At 38.6% G+C, this 10,162-nt stretch overlaps 1 pseudogene; it reads left to right on the top strand.

The window, feature by feature from the left end:
* Positions 1–255: 255 nt before the first annotated feature.
* LOC132437437 (U2 spliceosomal RNA) lies at positions 256–378 on the top strand (annotated as a pseudogene).
* The last annotated feature ends 9,784 nt before the right edge of the window (positions 379–10,162 follow it).

Below are 10,162 nucleotides of genomic sequence, written 5' to 3'. Positions count from 1 at the left end.
CACTGGCCTTCCCAATTCAGTCAACGTCCTACCTACCCCTTGCTCCCAGAATAGCAGTGGGGCAGTGGACCCTACGTGCTATTTCCTGTGCTCTCTGCCTGATTGAAAAGATCCCACCTAATCTGAGACTGATGTGTTGATTCTTCTTTCCTAACTCCAGTCCCCTCACTCATCATCTAGCCCCACCCGACTAAAATTTCCCAGAAAACTAGTATCTTTCTCATTGATAAAGTTTTCCCTTCTGGAGTTTGCTTAATCGCTTCTCGGCCTTTTGGCTAAGATCAAGTGTGGAGTTTGCTTAAAAAACAATTTTTTTTTCTCTCGAGGTATTAGGTCTCATATTAATTCCCTAGTACAAATGCAATATGCAGAAAAGTCCTTTAGACTGGGAGTCACGTTATTGCTTTATGAGCGCTGGTCTGTTTTCAAATGAGTCATAGAATGCAGAGTCGAGTCAGCCTGGGGTCCTGGAGAGAATTGGTCCATTTAATTAGAGGTCTGTTGGAATGCTCACTGGCAACAGCACTGGAAAGAATTGTGGTGCTTCCGCCAGTATCCATTCTTTTCTATTATGGTAATTTTACTTTGTTAATTTAGGCAATCTGAAAATGAAAGGTTGGATGCAATTCACAAGGCACAATATTTCTAGATTATCATTCAACTGTGACCCCCACCCCCTTCCCCATGCCCACTCTCACCATCACTTCCAAAGGTGGTGAACTCGGATCTCAAGCTGTCTGTACTTTTTCAATTTCAGAATACAGCCTGAAGGACAAAGCTGTTGAGTTCTAGAAAGAGATAACTTAAATGTAAGTAAACTTATTTACCAACTACTCAGACAAAATCATAAGCAGCAAGAACAGAATGTATGTTGTTTAATATATTGAGCAGGAGGAAAGATGGCTGTTTGCCAGATATGTGATCCATTAACCTCTGTAGCTCATTGTTGGCAACAATAGCATACAATCACATCCTTATGTTTGAAAGACAAGGGATTTTTTCCCCATCTCAAAATCACACTGCCACACTATAGTCTAAAAGAAACCTCAAACAATACAAGTAAAAAAGGAAGAAACACGATTTGCTTTTTTCTGAACAAATGTTGCTGTTCTGTTATTCTGGAGAGGAAAAATGCTGATAAGCAATAAAGTCTGCAAAAGCATGACAATAGATTTTGAAGAATGCATCGCTCCATCTATCAGTCTTTTCAATTAGTCAACTTTATTTAAAATGTTTATTTATATTACCTTTTTATTGGTATTCATTCTTTCTTTTGTGCCAGGAAGATTACTGAGGAGGACGATGGGGTGAGATGAATCTAGTTTCTCATAATTCTGTCTTGCTTCAGGTTTATGTTTGGCAGGAAAGGAACAATCAACAGCCCGTGCTTTCTCAGCAGTTCTAACTTCTCAGAGAATCCTTAGCTCTGTAGCTGATGGACTAAGACATTGTCACAGTGATTTTGCCTAGCTTGTGCAAGATCACATCTGGGGCTGGGAGCAGGTACAACCCCAGAAACTGTGAAGCAAAGCTCTGGAAAGGCTTTCTACCTAGCCTTGGGTTGGAGGATTAGATCAGGGTATATGCACTTTCAGCGTGTGCTGCTCTTCAACTCCTCCAACAATGTGGCTTTCTTGCTAGATAAAGCGCAGAGGAGGGTGGGTGGGTGTCTAGAATTTTAGTAGAAACATTTTAGTATTGTGTGAAATTAAACAAATAAAACTAAACACTGGATGAAGAGGCACAGCCAAAAAATCTTTTTAGAATGCAGTTTTGAAAACGGCCACAGATTCATTGGTTTGGTTTAGTCACCAAAGCCAAATAAAGTGCACAGTAATAAAAACATCTGGTTAATTAGTTTTCATTTGGTAAAGAATATATTTTTTCTGAGCATCATCACACTCTCTTGTCTCATAAAGATGCAACCGTTAAATACTGTTCAGCTTACGGTTTCAAATGGAGGCTGTCCTTTCAGTAAAGTATAGAAATGTTTGTCATTATTAGAGGGTATTTGACTTGTTTTCCAACTGTATCTTTTTTTTTTAAAACGAGCTAATCACTGACATCTAGACTCAGTTGGTTAAGTAAATATTTATTAAAAGGAACTCTTTTTGTGCCAACCACTGAAAACCAAAAGATGAATAAAAGAAGCCTCTGGTCTCATAGGGTGAGTTCAGTAATCACTAGGGTTATCCGGTGTAGGTCTGGTTCAACAGGAGTCCTTACCTTTTGCAGAAATGAGCCCGAGCCCACATCTCCATGCTCCATCACTGTATTTGAATGTCCCTGTATGAAAGTTCTGGTTTTCTGTTGTGCTAGGAAATGTTAAGCAGTCAGAGGCCTAAAAGTGTAAGGCCACACCTGAATATAAGGAAACTATTTCTTATGGAAGAGGTGGGTCCACAGATCTGATGTCAGAAACGATGAGGACAGTCAAGAGGATTTAACCCCTCTCTAGGTCCAGACCATGCTGGCTAATAGAAGTGTCATGCAAGCACAAATGTGAGCCACATGTACAATTTTAGTTCTATATAGCTCATTTAAAAAGTAAAACAAAACAGGTAAAATTTAATAATATATTTTGTTTAACTTACTATATCTCTAAGATATTATAGTTTTGACACATGATCAAGATATAATTATTAGTGAAATATTTTACATTATTTTTTTCACATCATGATGGGCAGAATGGCTCCCGCAAAAATGGAACCTAGACCATGAGAGAGTAGAAGGAGGACTTTCAAGGCTGCAAGGAGCAGTAGGGGTAACAGTATAAAGACCGGAAAATGAATGGTAGGTTGATTGGCTGATAAAAAGGTCCTTTGACTGTAGCAAAAAGCTTTTGTAAGGAAAGCTGTAGCTGATGTTAAAGAGGGAAAGGTTAGTTAGCTCTAGATCTGCTCTGTTCAATACGGTAGCCACTAAGCACATGTGGCCATGAAGCTCTTGAAGTGTGACTAGTCTGTGAGTATAAGATACATACTGGTCTAGGAAAAAAAGATAGCAGTGGCTTGAACTAGGTGGAAAGGCATGGATGGTCTTCAGATATATTTCAAGGGCACAGCCATAGGACTTGCTGATAAATTGAATGCAGTGAAGCAAAGTAAGGAACCAAGGATGACTTCTAGATTTGGAACAACTGGGTATATGTTGTTACTATTTACTGAAAAGGGAAATAATATGGTAGTAGAAAGGCTTGGTGAAGCAAGGTCCCCACCAAGAGGATACATTAGGCATCCAGATGGAGATGTCACTTAAGGAGGCAGATATATCAGTTCATAGGTTTGAGAAAGCCTGGGGTTAGAGATATGAATTTGGAAGTGATCAGCATACGGAAGGTGTTCAAAGCACCCAGTGGAGGAAAAAGAAAATAGAAGGAAGCCCTGGTGATTGGGAAGGAGGGAAGGAAGAGCATAGATAGAAGACTGAAAAGAAATTGCCTGGCCAATTAAAGGCAAACTAAGAGTCTGGCAACTCAGAAGTTGAGAGAAGAAAGCATTTCAATGAGGAGGTAGTGGCCCCTATGTCAAATACTGCTCAGAAGTCAATAAAAGAAAAATAGGGACACCTGTATTGAGTTTGGCAGCACTGGAGATAATTAGTGACCTTTACAAGAGAAGTTTCAATGGCAAGGTTAAAGCCAAACTGAATTGAGTTGAAAAGTGAATGGGAAATGAGAAAGTAGGGAAGTGAGGGCAGACAGCATTTTGAGAAATTTTTCTTTGAAGAATTGCAAAGAAATGGGGACATAGTCCAGAGAGGGATATGGGACTAAGGGATATTTTGTTTTAAGATGGGAGGTACTAGAACATCTTTGTATAATGATAGAAATAGTCCAGTAGAGAAGGGGAGAATGAAGAGAATAATTGAAGATAAAGTCCTTGAGTAGGGTAGAAAAAAGGGGGTGCGGACAAGTGGAGGTGTTGGTTTCTCAGGAGCAGGCACCATTGTTCCCTCATAAACAAAAGGAAGACGGGAGTTGTAGAACCAGATGAAAGAATATGTAGACCTAGTCAAGAGAAGGTGAAGGAGTTGTTTCTATTTTCTCAAAATATGAGTCAAAGAGTAGTATTTTAGAGAAAGGAAGTAATGGAAAATTGAGGAGCGAGGAAAAATCATGGAATAGTGATTTCAGAGAGTGAGAAGTCAAGCTTCCTAGAAGAAAACAAGAAATTAGGTGGGGGAGTGTTGACTGCTATTGGAGGTTTGAGGTCCTGAATTTCCTATGAAATCAGTGAAGCCAGTTAGATAATTTTCTCCAAGAATAATCAGCTGATAAAGTATACATATGGAGAAGCCAAGCAAGTGGTTGCATTCTGCCCAACTGGGAATATTTTAAGCAGCATGGAACATGGGAGTTGAGACTGTCTGCAAAAGAATTGTTATAGGGCTAGATCATGATATTCAACCTGAGTACAGAGGAAAGTGGAGTCAGGAGGTTGAGATGATCAGTGAAAAAGTAGTGAGGTCAAGGGCTTCATTTCAATTTTAAGAGTGATTCAGTCTGGCAAGTAGGAGTTGGGACAAATTGGGGAAGGAGGATCTTAATTTTTTATAGGCAAGGTATTTCTATGCAGAGTCTAAAAGGAGAAAATTAGGGAGTCAGATCAATCTAGATTCAACTTACATTTATTGGAATCGAATGTGTGCTACACTCTGTACTGGGCACTTTCCTGTTATTTCATTTAATCCTCACAATATCCCTGTGCTTTGGGTAAGATAAATCCTTGTTTTATAGATAAGAAAATAAAACAGGGACGATTAAAAAAATAAATAAAATTAAAAAAATAAAATACATACTGGATTTCAAAGTCTCAGTGCAAAAAAAACCTTGTGAAATGTTTATTAATAATTTTATATTAATGGTTGAAATGATAACCTTTTGGATACCTTGGATTACATAAATTATGTTATTAAATTATTATTACTTTTTTTAAAAAAGCTTTTTAAATAGAGCTACTGGAAGATTTTAAATTACACATGTAGCTTGCATTATACTTCCACTGGCCATCACTGCTCTAGACTAAGTGCTTCTTATACTTTAATGTACATATGAATCACTGGGGAATCTTGTTAAAATGCACATTTAGAAACTCCCAGGTAAACTGCTGTCACTGGTCCTTGGGCCACACTTTGAATATCACAATGATGATTGACAACTTCACCTGCAATATAGAACCCTTCAGGAATTTTTTTTTTAAATCACAGTGACCGGATTGCTGCACCCAAAATTAATTAAATAGGAATCTCTGAAGTTGTGACCTGAGGATAAGTATTTGTTATAGCTCTCTAGGAGGTGATTTTAAAATATTACAAATTTCAGAACCACTGCGTTAGAAGTTCTTGAATAGAGGTGAACTAATTTAAACTTTATTCTGTAGAAAATGGAGAAGTTTATATATCAGGTGCAATTAACTTGTCACTAGCAAATATTCACTGAGTGTAATTATTATATGTAAGTCATGGTGACTTATATCCTGCCTTCTAGAAGCTTAGGAACTAGTTACAGAGATAAGATACCTACTTAAATAATGGCAAAGCAACATAGCATAGGTTCAGCATGACTGGTATAGATATTAAGAGTTATAGGAGTCCAGAAAAGGAAGAGTTAGTCTTGGATGGGATAATTAGTGAATCTTCCTGGAAGAACTGATGTGTAAGAAAGATCTGATTCAGGGCTTCTCAAACTATAGAATGCATCAGAATCTTCTCGGGTGACCAGGGCAAGGCCACTATTGTCATGGAACACTGCTGCTAATATCACCCCTGCCACACTATGAATGAATTGTAAAACCACCTGCTTCTCTGTCCCAGTAACTCAAGTTCAAAGTCCCCAGTGGGAGGCTGACTAACTGAGCCCAGACCACATGCTCCGGCCTAGGCTGCCAGGAGCCACTGGCTATGTACAACTTTTCACCAACACTGCACACAAAGGAACTTTTTCCAAAAGCAGGGATAAAGATGCAAGTCTGCTCAGCCTGCCCCCAAACTCCTCACCCTACCCTTGCCAAAGCCAAATCAAAACGAAACAAAACCAAAAAACCCCCAAACAGCCAATTAAAGAAACAAAATGTCTACCACAGGTAGTATTACTAAAAACATTGACATATATGAGGGGGGACTTGATTTTGGCAAATTCAATCTCAGATTGTTAAGCTTGAGATTATGATGTTTAACTCAAGTAGAGTTGCCCATTTAGTTTGGGGAATGAGGCAAAGGCTAGAGAAGGTTGCTTAGGTGTCATCTGCATGGAGGTAACAATAGAGAACAAATGTGAGCTTCAGGAGGCTTAATGTAGAAGGAGAAACTCTGGACAGAGACTCTTATAATATCCTCATACTTCTGGGACTAAAGGAGCAGTACAAAAGGGGTGTTGCATTACCTCTCAACAGCTATTAACCCTCCAACCAGCTCAGATTAGAAGAGTTAAATAAGAATTTCTATGGTAGTAGTTCTCAGAGATTTTAATATGCCGATTTGAATTATGAAGCTCTGATTATGCTACACTTCCAAATATCATTTGACTATGGAACTTTCTTGAGAAACTAGTGATATATTGAAGACATTTTGGGAAACAATGGGCTAGAATTATCTGGAACCAGAAAAAGACAAAAAGATCTTAGAGAAATGTCCAGGGGGAGAAACTATAGTCCAGAATCCCGATTATTCTGACAATTCTGGTGCCTGTTATTCCACTGTTATAGGAGATGGGTTTAATAGTATGGAGATTAGTGGTACTGAATTCTGTTTTACCCCCATATCCCCCAAATGCACAGTGCTTGGTAAATGGAGGCACGCCATACATATTTGTTGAGTGAATAAATAAGAGAATAGTTTAGAAAAGCCCTTTATCTTGTCAATATGGAGGTCACAAGTAACCTCCAGAAGCATTGTTTCAGAATAATGGTGAGGTGGGTTGGAGGAGGCACCCACCTGCTAAGGATTTCTCAAGTGATTCCTCAAGGATCTCTGGCAGAGACTGAATTGTCTACCCCATCATCTGTTTCTCTCTTTTTTTCTTGGTAATATAACAAGAGTGACCATATAATTTATCATCTGAACTAGGACACTTGAGAGAGAGAAGGGGGGAGCTGTTAATAATTATGCCAGGACAACACACACAAAATAGACTTTCAGGCAAACTGGGACAAATGGTCATCTTAAAAATAATTCCTGATTTTTAGCTGAACACTTGACTGTTAGGAATAAAGACTGCCTTGCCCAACCTCTCTTGTATTAATGGGTAACAATGTGACTAAAATGTTACTAGATTTTGACCAGTGTGTGTTCTCATTTATCAAAGAAGATGGTTTCGGTTGGTTGCACATGGAATGTGTCTTTTTTAAAATTGAAGTATAGATCATTTACAAAGTTGTGTTGGTTTCTGGTATAGAGCAAAGTGATTCAGTTATATATGTTATATATATATATATATATATATATATATATATATATATATATATAAAATCTGAAAAGAACTTTTCAGATTCTTTCCCATTATAGCTTATTATGAGATATTGAATATAGTTCCCCGTGCTATACAGTAGGTTCTTGTTGTTTATTTTATATATAGTAGTATATATCTGTTAATCCCAAGCTACCAATTTATCCCCCCCCCCCTTTAGTGACCATAACGTTGTTTTCTATGTATCTTTAATGGTCTGTTTCTCCTTCCAGCTGGCTGGAATGTGGTTATTCTGGTTAGAGCTTTAGCAGCCATCTTGAATAATCCTGTGCTATTCTGGAATTTTCTGTTACTTGCGGTTGAACCTAATCCCAGTAGATAAGACCTTATACCAAAGCTGCCTAAAACCAGTATAACATGAGCCACAAATGCAAACCATGTATGTAGTTTTACATTTTCTTGTAGCCATTTTAAAACATAAAAAAAGAACAGGTGAAATTGATTTTAATAATGTATTTAAATAAATGTGTCCAAAATATTATTTTTTCAGAATGTAACCAATATGAAAAAATATTAATGTGATATTTTATACACTTATGTTTTATGGTAAATCTTCAAAATCCCATGTGTGTTTTGCACTTACAGCACATCTCAACTTAGATTAACCACATTTCGAGTGCTCACTAGCCACATGTGGCCAGTGACCACCATATAGGACAACACAATTTTATACCATGAATAACCTCCTCTCACCCATGTATTTTCTATCTCTCCCTCTCCTCTTGCTTGTCTTCAATAGATAAACATAGATAGGTAGAACTCTGTATGTTCCACAACAACAAGAAAACCCTGTTTCATTTCTTACTTCCCAGAAGTGATTTCTCTATTGTTTTTCTTCCCTTCACAACTCTATTTAATTGAATTTGCAATATGAGGTAACTCTGTTCTTGGAATAATGACAGAATGTTGTCCTTCAGGATACCTTTTGATAAATTGGGTCTCTGGGTGTCGATCAGCCATAAGCAATCTATTTTTAGAATGATCCCCTAGCAAATTGAGCCCCTAGCTATCAGGAGTTGTTAATATCAGGACCAAAACCCACTATGCTTTGTCACCAGTTGCCACAAGGAATTGGTTAAGTAATTTTTTTTGCAAATGATTTGAGAAAATCGCTTCTAGTAGAATCAAGGTTACCCCTCTAATGATGACAGTCTTCCCTTCTTTGAGACATATGCTGAAGAGTGGGAGAGAAAAGAGAACTGTTAGAGCTGGCCACTTGGGAATTGAATCTAAACTGGGTACTCCCTGGAAGGGTAATGGATGCGTACATTGACTACCACATGTGGGACGATGGGAAAGTGACTTCCAGCAGCTGGGCTTTATAGAGTACAGCATAACCTCAGTTATCCAGTGTAGTGTTCAAGCAACAGGAAAGGTGTCAGATACAAAAGGAAAAAAATTATGTATCTTGTAAGAAAGAAACTGAGATTTGAGCATTTTGAATGAGTGAGTTAAGAAGAACCAAAGACGTGAAGGTTATAGCGGATGAGCTGTGATTGATTAATTCTCCAGCAGGAGGGAAAAAGTCTTCTGGCTTGATGGTGATGTATATAAAAGGTCAGCCTTTTCACGTAGGAGCCAAGAAGCTCACACAACATGACAGGGATCCAATGAGATAAGAAATAAGAAAGGCAGAGAGAAGGGGAAAGCAAGCAAAGAAGATTGTATATGGAGCGGAAGTGGTGGTAACAAAGACAGAAGTAGTAGCAAAGGAGGCTAGCAAATGTCACCAGCTCTTGTGGGCAGTGGAAAGAATGATGCAGGGGTGAAGTAGTCTAATGGGTGTCAGGGTGCCACATGTACTTAAATCTTCACACACACTATTTCTGGAAAAAAAATCTCTTATGCCGACTGTAGTCATTTGTTTCTTTGTTAACTTACTTACTCCCCTGGGGTTGTCTAATCTGTACCAGAGGTTTGCTCTCTCTTAGTCTGTGTGCTCTCAGTGACTTAGGGAAAGTCAGTGGTTGATGTGGATGATGCTGCCAAACTTAAGACCTGTCCACTGGCCAAGAAAAACAAAGTAAGGAGGAAGAGAAAGAAGAAGACCATCATAAATATTTTAGTTATTCAGAAGGCATTGATCTAGCCTCCTTAACTGTGCATACTCTAGCTCAGAACAAAGGAGTAAGCAAAATCACATCTGAAAATCTAGGTAGATGATGCCAAGACCACACAGTAACTTTCATGCGATTTACTCATTGAAAACTCCCTAGGCTCCAGAAGCATGACACCACTTTCTCTTGTCTTAACTATGCCAGACTTTGCTATGCCCAGTGGGCCCTTCCTGCAGAGCGTGGATGTTGCCTCAACCCAGCCCGCTGGTCAGCTACTACTGTGCCATCAGGGTGAAGCAGGCAGCTCACGTACCATTTGTCATCCTTTCCTTATGTTGTTACTAAGAATATTTTATTCTTATTTCTAAATAAGTCTAACAAGCATGGTTAGTATTTTCTGATTGAAAATCAGAACAGCAAAATCAGGTAGGAGAGGGCAATAGCCAGAGGTGACAGGTGACTTTGAGGGAGGAGCAGAAAAACTGTATGAACTTCATCTTCAACCAAAAAGCAGGTGGCCCATTCCATGTCAGAGTGAGTATATGTGGTTTGGCAGGGAAGTGGATGGACTTTGGCATAAGACAGGTCCAGGTTCAAGTTACAGCTTTTCTGCTGGTAGCTGTGTGATTTGGGGCAGGTA

This window comes from Delphinus delphis, chromosome 14, assembly GCF_949987515.2.
Source record: "Delphinus delphis chromosome 14, mDelDel1.2, whole genome shotgun sequence".
Lineage (NCBI taxonomy): Eukaryota > Metazoa > Chordata > Mammalia > Artiodactyla > Delphinidae > Delphinus > Delphinus delphis.
Note: the sequence above shows the minus strand (reverse complement) of the source record. Positions and strands in the feature narration are given on the sequence as shown.